We start from the raw sequence: 8,765 nt of genomic DNA, 5'->3' as shown, positions 1-8,765 counted from the left end.
TACCGACCCTCCAAAATCTCGCAGACCTCCGACTTTGGAAGTTGTCTTGTTGGATCATAAAAAAACCGAAAAGTATTTTTCGCTTCTGCCTTATGTGTCGTTTATCTTGTTAACGCAGCAAAAATGTGAACACTTTGGAGTACGTCACAGTAAACCAGAGGTTACAAATTTCTTGTATCTCAAAAATTGTATGTTTACATATCATTCAGAAAGATCAAATAAATCATGAACACAATTAAAAATGTTCACCCCTATGTCAATCCACTCCAAAAAGTTGTCAACCGATTGCGGAAATGCTACAAATCCTGCAAGTCCCGCAGTTTGTTTCCCGGAGGTGACAGGTCGTCCCTATCGCTGTTTAATGACTTGCCTAACCAACCAAGCATCATCAGCAAGCACAGCGGATTCCTTGAACCGAAAGCAGATATCGGGGCCTCCAAACTCAAACCTGCTGTGCCGTACAACAAACCCAGTGAAGTGTTAAAGTGGCCTCAGGGTGTGTACATCCTCCAGCAAAAGAAACTTCTGTCCTCCCTCCCTGATGCCAAGCCAATCATGCAAAGACGCCATTCCCCCTGATTCTGATGTGGTAAGAAATGTGCGTAATTAATCCAAGCTGACGTAGGCAGAATTATTGTTCGAGTACACGGTTAAAATGTATCAATCTGAGCTATTTTTTTCTACGTTTATACATACTGTTCAAATAAACTTTCTTTTGTGTTTAACGTACGAACAAAACCGTGACATTGATTACATCAAACTTTACAAGAAAGATGATGATGCTGATGATGATTGACAATCAACTTCTTCCGGAAATGTTAATTCAAGAAAAAGTTCTCAGAAAACCTTTATGATGAATCCACATAAGTAGGATGAATGAGCAATTATCACATTGGAACGTTCTTCACAGAAAAAGTTTTTCAGAATAAGTAGCACCAGCTGTTAAAATTCCCAAAACGCTTTCGTTATCACACCAAAAAGTTCGGAACACTATTATGATGTGGTGGGTTTCACCATAGCGCCAAGAACACATTCTAAGTTAGTTCTGTATACATAACATACTTAGATGGCTCATTTTTACTTTTTCTGTTCCCCGAAATCCATGTACTAGCAACTTGTTAGAATTCGTCTGAGCTCATGAGTATGCAAGCAAAATCTCTACCCGAAACCTTTTATTCTGCGAACATCTCGACCACATCAGAAACAGGGTCGGAGTAATCATTCTGAGAAAAACCGGATTATATTGAGCCTTTTATGATAATTATCACGACGATACTCGATGCCAACCGAATCTTTAAGAACCAAAAGTACAAAATCAGCGTTATCAGAGCTCAAAATCATAATTGATTCACATTCATATTCATTTTACTGACCATAGTTAAGAATCAGAATCCAGAACCGATATTCTGAACTGGAATTTCAATTCGAGTTTGAGTGCATTCTAGTTTTTGAAGGTCCAAGTTCAAAAAAATATTCCAATTCTACATAGCAGTTTTATTTTCAGAATCAGAATTCTATATATGTACATCAACACTCAAAATATTTTTTTCCCAAAAGAAGGATACAACAAGAGATTTGAAGTCAAAATAAGAAGTAAGCAAGAAAACTAAAGAATATCTGTCCGAAGTTCAAGACTTTTACATTTTTAACATTCGGAACGGAAAGGAATTATTTTTAAAAAACTTGGACTTACAAATGGAATTATTATACCAATATATTTTTGTTCGAAACAAATTAATGAAAATCATTATTAAACATAAAATTAATGAGTTTCAGAGTTGCAACTTCAAGATAGAAAAAAAAACAAAAACTTGAAAATGGACGAAAATGCAAGTTTAGACTTCTGAATCGAATATTATGGACTAAACTTTGATTTGATAAAAATTGAAAATTAAAAATAAAATTTTCATCTGACATTAAAACTTTTTAAAAATTTATAAATTAAATAATAAAAAGAGACGTGAGACGTGAGACGTGAGACGTGAGACGTGAGACGTGAGACGTGAGACGTGAGACGTGAGTCGTGAGACGTGAGACGTGAGATGTGAGATGTGAGACGTTAGACGTGAGACGTGAGACGTGAGACGTGAAACGTGAGACGTGCTCAATTTGGGTTCATTTTTGAATTTCTCAAACCATGGGACCTTGAAAGCTTCGTTTGGGTTCAAAACTCATTAGGGTGTCCATTGCTCGGCCACCTTAGCGTTCCCGGAAATCGGGAATTCTGACGAAAATAGAAATTGAAGATTTTTGAAACTCTACTGCATACGAAACTTTATCTACATATATAGTTTTTTATATATATTTTAGGTAGTGGTATTGCAAAACATTTCATTTTGTTATTTTTGAACTTCTAACTCCGAATTGAGAGCCGATCTAGCTGAAGGATCCTTGGCATTTCTTCCTCCCTGGATTCTACCCTGTTCAAAACCATGTTCATTTATATGTGTGTCGATGAGGGTGTGTTAAAATTAAATTATTCCAAACACGGAAACAGCATTTCCATTTCGGATTCGTTTCCCTTTCAAACAAATGGTTCCGCAAACGTGTTTCGTTTATACATACGAAAGAACAAGAGCCAAACCGGAACGAACTCGAGAGACGTAGGCAGATTTTCTAATTTCTGATGAATAACGGAACGGCTGCTGGCCTGGGGCAAGCAGGAAGCGCTGCTGCGGTTGTGTGACCATCTGGCCCAAAGATTTTTCCTCGGGTAAAGGATCCTTCCTTTGTCGAAGGCACATAGGCCGATGCAGTTTTTGTTCATTTAAATTTTTCCGAAGCCACCTTTCAACTAGAACCGGAATCTTCCGGACTGACCGGACAGAGGGGTTCTTCGGGGAAAATGATGGAAAACCGTCCACTTTCGATTTGAATCAGTCACACACGAGTGAGCCGGTTTGGCTTGGCTTGGCTTTTGCCTTTTGTGAAAAAGGCTAGTCCAGTATGGTCTCCGTAGTAAAGATTTTCGTATGACCAGACCAAGGACCGTAAATGGAAAGTGCCTTGTCAATTGATGCTCTGTGAACCATTCAGCCGGAACTCAGTCGTCTAGGTGAACGCAGAAATATGGATTTTTGAAGCTGGAAGATTGAACAAAGTGTAGAAGAAAATATAAAAGAACAAAAATGAAAGATAAGTAAAAGCACTTCAAAAGAGGTTCCGTAAATGTTGGACATCATATTAAACAGATATACTCTCATAAACTTTTAGTGTTCCTAAGGACCTATCTCATATTTTAGAAATTAGAAATTCCCCTACCGATTCGAAATCGTCTCTCTAAATTGTCATGGCCGTTGTATTAACTTTAGTATATCGAGAGTGGCATAAAAAGTGGCACTGATTTCCATCTGGAACGGCCAAAAAGAGCCACTCTCCCTCGTTGAGACATAATATGTCCTCCTCTATTCCGGTCATATTTCCGGTCGTCTAAATAGTAGAATCCGTGGAAAAACTGGCAAAAAACGAGAGAACACGAGAATGAGATCGTTACATTTTACGATTATGGCCGTTATGTTCTTAATCTTGCGCCCGGTGCTTCTTTCTTTATTCAGTGCCAATCACGCGAGTATACATAGGTAGTCGGACACCTCTATTTTGTTTATGGTGCCCATCTCATTTAATTGACAATGGCGCGGCTCTCAAGAGGAAATTGGAAAGGTGAATCATGACTGTGATTTGCCGTTGAAAATGGCCTGAATTTCTCGACACAAACTCAATCGATGTGCGTTTAACATTCAATAAACGAAAAAAACGACATAAGCTACCAAAATTATAAAAACGATAAAAATTACGCAAACGAAGAAAACAGGCTAAAACAAGGAAAAAAAACAAATAAGAAAAAATCCATGAAATGAAAAAAAACGAAAAAGAACACAAAAACAAAAATAGACAAAACCAATCAAAAAAAACTACCAACATAGAGAACGTCGAAAAAAACTAAAATAGAGCAAAACGAAAAAATGACAAAAAAAAAAGTAAGAAAAGAAAAAAACGACAACATTAATGCAAAACATGATGAAAAATTACAACAAAAACAAGAAAATCGATAAAAATGACAGAAAACGACAAAAATGACACCAAACGATGAAAAACGACAGAAACATCGAAAAAATGACATAAATGACAAAAACGACAAAAATTACAAAAATGGCAAAAATGACAAAAATGACAAAAATGACAAAAATGACAAAAATGACAAAAATGACAAAAATGACAAAAATGACAAAAATGACAAAAATGACAAAAATGACAAAAATGAAAAAAATGAAAAAAATGAAAAAAATGAAAAAAATGACAAAAATGACAAAAATGACAAAAATGACAAAAATGACAAAAATGACAAAAATGACAAAAAAGACAAAAATGACAAAAATGACAAAAATGACAAAAATGACAAAAATGACAAAAATGACAAAAATGACAAAAATGACAAAAATGACAAAAATGACAAAAATGACAAAAATGACAAAAATGACAAAAATGACAAAAATGACAAAAATGACAAAAATGACAAAAATGACAAAAATGACAAAAATGACAAAAATGACAAAAATGACAAAAATGACAAAAATGACAAAAATGACAAAATGACAAAAATGACAAAAATGACAAAAATGACAAAAATGACAAAAATGACAAAAATGACAAAAATGACAAAAATGACAAAAATGACAAAAATGACAAAAATGACAAAATGACAAAAATGACAAAATGACAAAAATGACAAAAATGACAAAAATGACAAAAATGACAAAAATGACAAAAATGACAAAAATGACAAAAATGACAAAAATGACAAAAATGACAAAAATGACAAAAATGACAAAAATGACAAAAATGACAAAAATGACAAAAATGACAAAAATGACAAAAATGACAAAAATGACAAAAATGACAAAATGACAAAAATGACAAAAATGACAAAAATGACAAAAATGACAAAAATGACAAAAATGACAAAAATGACAAAAATGACAAAAATGACAAAATGACAAAAATGACAAAAATGACAAAAATGACAAAAATGACAAAAATGACAAAAATGACAAAAATGACAAAAATGACAAAATGCCAAAATGACAAAAATGACAAAAATGACAAAAATGACAAAAAATGACAAAAATGACAAAAATGACAAAAATGACAAAAATGACAAAAATGACAAAAATGACAAAAATGACAAAAATGACAAAAATGAAAAAAATGAAAAAAATGACAAAATGACAAAAATGACAAAAATGACAAAAATGACAAAAATGACAAAAATGACAAAAATGACAAAAATGACAAAAATGACAAAAATGACAAAAATGACAAAAATGACAAAAATGACAAAAATGACAAAAATGACAAAAATGACAAAAATGACAAAATGACAAAAATGACAAAAATGACAAAAATGACAAAAATGACAAAAATGACAAAAATGACAAAAATGACAAAAATGACAAAAATGACAAAAATGACAAAAATGACAAAAATGACAAAAATGACAAAAATGACAAAAATGACAAAAATGACAAAAATGACAAAAATGACAAAAATGACAAAAATGACAAAAATGACAAAAATGACAAAAATGACAAAAATGACAAAAATGACAAAAATGACAAAAATGACAAAAATGACAAAAATGACAAAAATGACAAAAATGACAAAAATGCCAAAAATGACAAAAATGACAAAAATGACAAAAATGCCAAAAATGACAAAAATGACAAAAATGACAAAAATGACAAAAATGACAAAAATGACAAAAATGACAAAAATGACAAAAATGACAAAAATGACAAAAATGACAAAAATGACAAAAATGACAAAAATGACAAAAATGACAAAAATGACAAAAATGACAAAAATGACAAAAATGACAAAAATGACAAAAATGACAAAAATAACAAAAATGACAAAAATGACAAAAATGACAAAAATGACAAAAATGACAAAAATGACAAAAATGACAAAAATGACAAAAATGACAAAAATGACAAAAATGACAAAAATGACAAAAATGACAAAAATGACAAAAATGACAAAAATGACAAAAATGACAAAAATGACAAAAATGACAAAAATGACAAAAATGACAAAAATGACAAAAATGACAAAAATGACAAAAATGACAAAAATGACAAAAATGACAAAAATGACAAAAATGACAAAAATGACAAAAATGACAAAAATGACAAAAATGACAAAAATGACAAAAATGACAAAAATGACAAAAATGACAAAAATGACAAAAATGACAAAAATGACAAAAATGACAAAAATGACAAAAATGACAAAAATGACAAAAGTGACAAAAATGACAAAAATGACAAAAATGACAAAAATGACAAAAATGACAAAAATGACAAAAATGACAAAAATGACAAAAATGACAAAAATGACAAAAATGACAAAAATGACAAAAATGACAAAAATGACAAAAATGACAAAAATGACAAAAATGACAAAAATGACAAAAATGACAAAAATGACAAAAATGACAAAAATGACAAAAATGACAAAAATGAAAAAAATGACAAAAATGACAAAAATGACAAAAATGACAAAAATGACAAAAATGACAAAAATGACAAAAATGACAAAAATGACAAAAATGACAAAAATGACAAAAATGACAAAAATGACAAAAATGACAAAAATGACAAAAATGACAAAAATGACAAAAATGACAAAAATGACAAAAATGACAAAAATGACAAAAATGACACAAATGACAAAAATGACAAAAATGACAAAAATGACAAAAATGACAAAAATGACAAAAATGACAAAAATGACAAAAATGACAAAAATGACAAAAATGACAAAAATGACAAAAATGACAAAAATGACAAAAATGACAAAAATGACAAAAATGACAAAAATGACAAAAATGACAAAAATGACAAAAATGACAAAAATGACAAAAATGACAAAAATGACAAAAATGACAAAAATGACAAAAATGACAAAAATAACATAAATGACAAAAATGACAAAAATAACATAAATGACATAAATGACAAAAATGACAAAAATGACAAAAATGACAAAAATGACATAAATGACATAAATGACAAAAATGACAAAAATGACAAAAATGACAAAAATGACAAAAATGACAAAAATGACAAAAATGACAAAAATGTCAAAAATGACAAAAATGACAAAAATGTCAAAAATGACAAAAATGACAAAAATGCCAAAATGACAAAAATGGCAAAAATGACAAAAATGACAAAAATGACAAAAGTGACAAAAATGACAAAAATGACAAAAATGACAAAAATGACAAAAATGACAAAAATGACAAAAATGACAAAAATGACAAAAATGACAAAAATGACAAAAATGACAAAAATGACAAAAATGACAAAAATGACAAAAATGACAAAAATGACAAAAATGACAGAAATGACAAAAATGACAAAAATGACAAAAATGACAAAAATGACAAAAATGACAAAAATGACAAAAATGACAAAAATGACAAAAATGACAAAAATGACAAAAATGACAAAAATGACAAAAATGACAAAAATGACAAAAATGACAAAAATGACAAAAATGACAAAAATGACAAAAATGACAAAAATGACAAAAATGACAAAAATGACAAAAATGACAAAAATGACAAAAATGACAAAAATGACAAAAATGACAAAAATGACAAAAATGACAAAAATGACAAAAATGACAAAAATGACAAAAATGACAAAAATGACAAAAATGACAAAAATGACAAAAATGACAAAAATGACAAAAATGACAAAAATGACAAAAATGACAAAAATGACAAAAATGACAAAAATGACAAAAATGACAAAAATGACAAAAATGACAAAAATGACAAAAATGACAAAAATGACAAAAATGACAAAAATGACAAAAATGACAAAAATGACAAAAATGACAAAAATGACAAAAATGACAAAAATGACAAAAATGACAAAAATGACAAAAATGACAAAAATGACAAAAATGACAAAAATGACAAAAATGACAAAAATGACAAAAATGACAAAAATGACAAAAATGACAAAAATGACAAAAATGACAAAAATGACAAAAATGCCAAAAATGACAAAAATGACAAAAATGACAAAAATGACAAAAATGACAAAAATGACAAAAATGACAAAAATGACAAAAATGACAAAAATGACAAAAATGACAAAAATGACAAAAATGACAAAAATGACAAAAATGACAAAAATGACAAAAATGACAAAAATGACAAAAATGACAAAAATGACAAAAATGACAAAAATGACAAAAATGACAAAAATGACAAAAATGACAAAAATGACAAAAATGACAAAAATGACAAAAATGACAAAAATGACAAAAATGACAAAAATGACAAAAATGACAAAAATGACAAAAATGACAAAAATGACAAAAATGACAAAAATGACAAAAATGACAAAAATGACATAAATGACAAAAATGACAAAAATGACAAAAATGACAAAAATGACAAAATGATAAAAAGCACTGCTCTCACGAGGAATAGTTTACAGGGAAAGAAAAATTAACATCTGATTGGATTGAAAGAAAGAAATGGGTGGGTCTGGGCTGGAAGAAATTACTTCATCTCTCGTTGACATTGACGAATGTAATTTATTCTGGATGTGATTTTCACTCCACTCCCGTCTTCAGGAACTTCATCTTCTGCCACATCGGGGAGGGGTTTTTCAATCCGAACCAACTCTCTACGGCTTCAGTCCGACATGAAAAGGGACGATCGAAGTGCAGAACCTTTAACTTTG

Source organism: Uranotaenia lowii, chromosome 2 (genome assembly GCF_029784155.1).
Source record: "Uranotaenia lowii strain MFRU-FL chromosome 2, ASM2978415v1, whole genome shotgun sequence".
Taxonomy (NCBI): domain Eukaryota; kingdom Metazoa; phylum Arthropoda; class Insecta; order Diptera; family Culicidae; genus Uranotaenia; species Uranotaenia lowii.
This window is presented reverse-complemented; position numbering follows the sequence as displayed.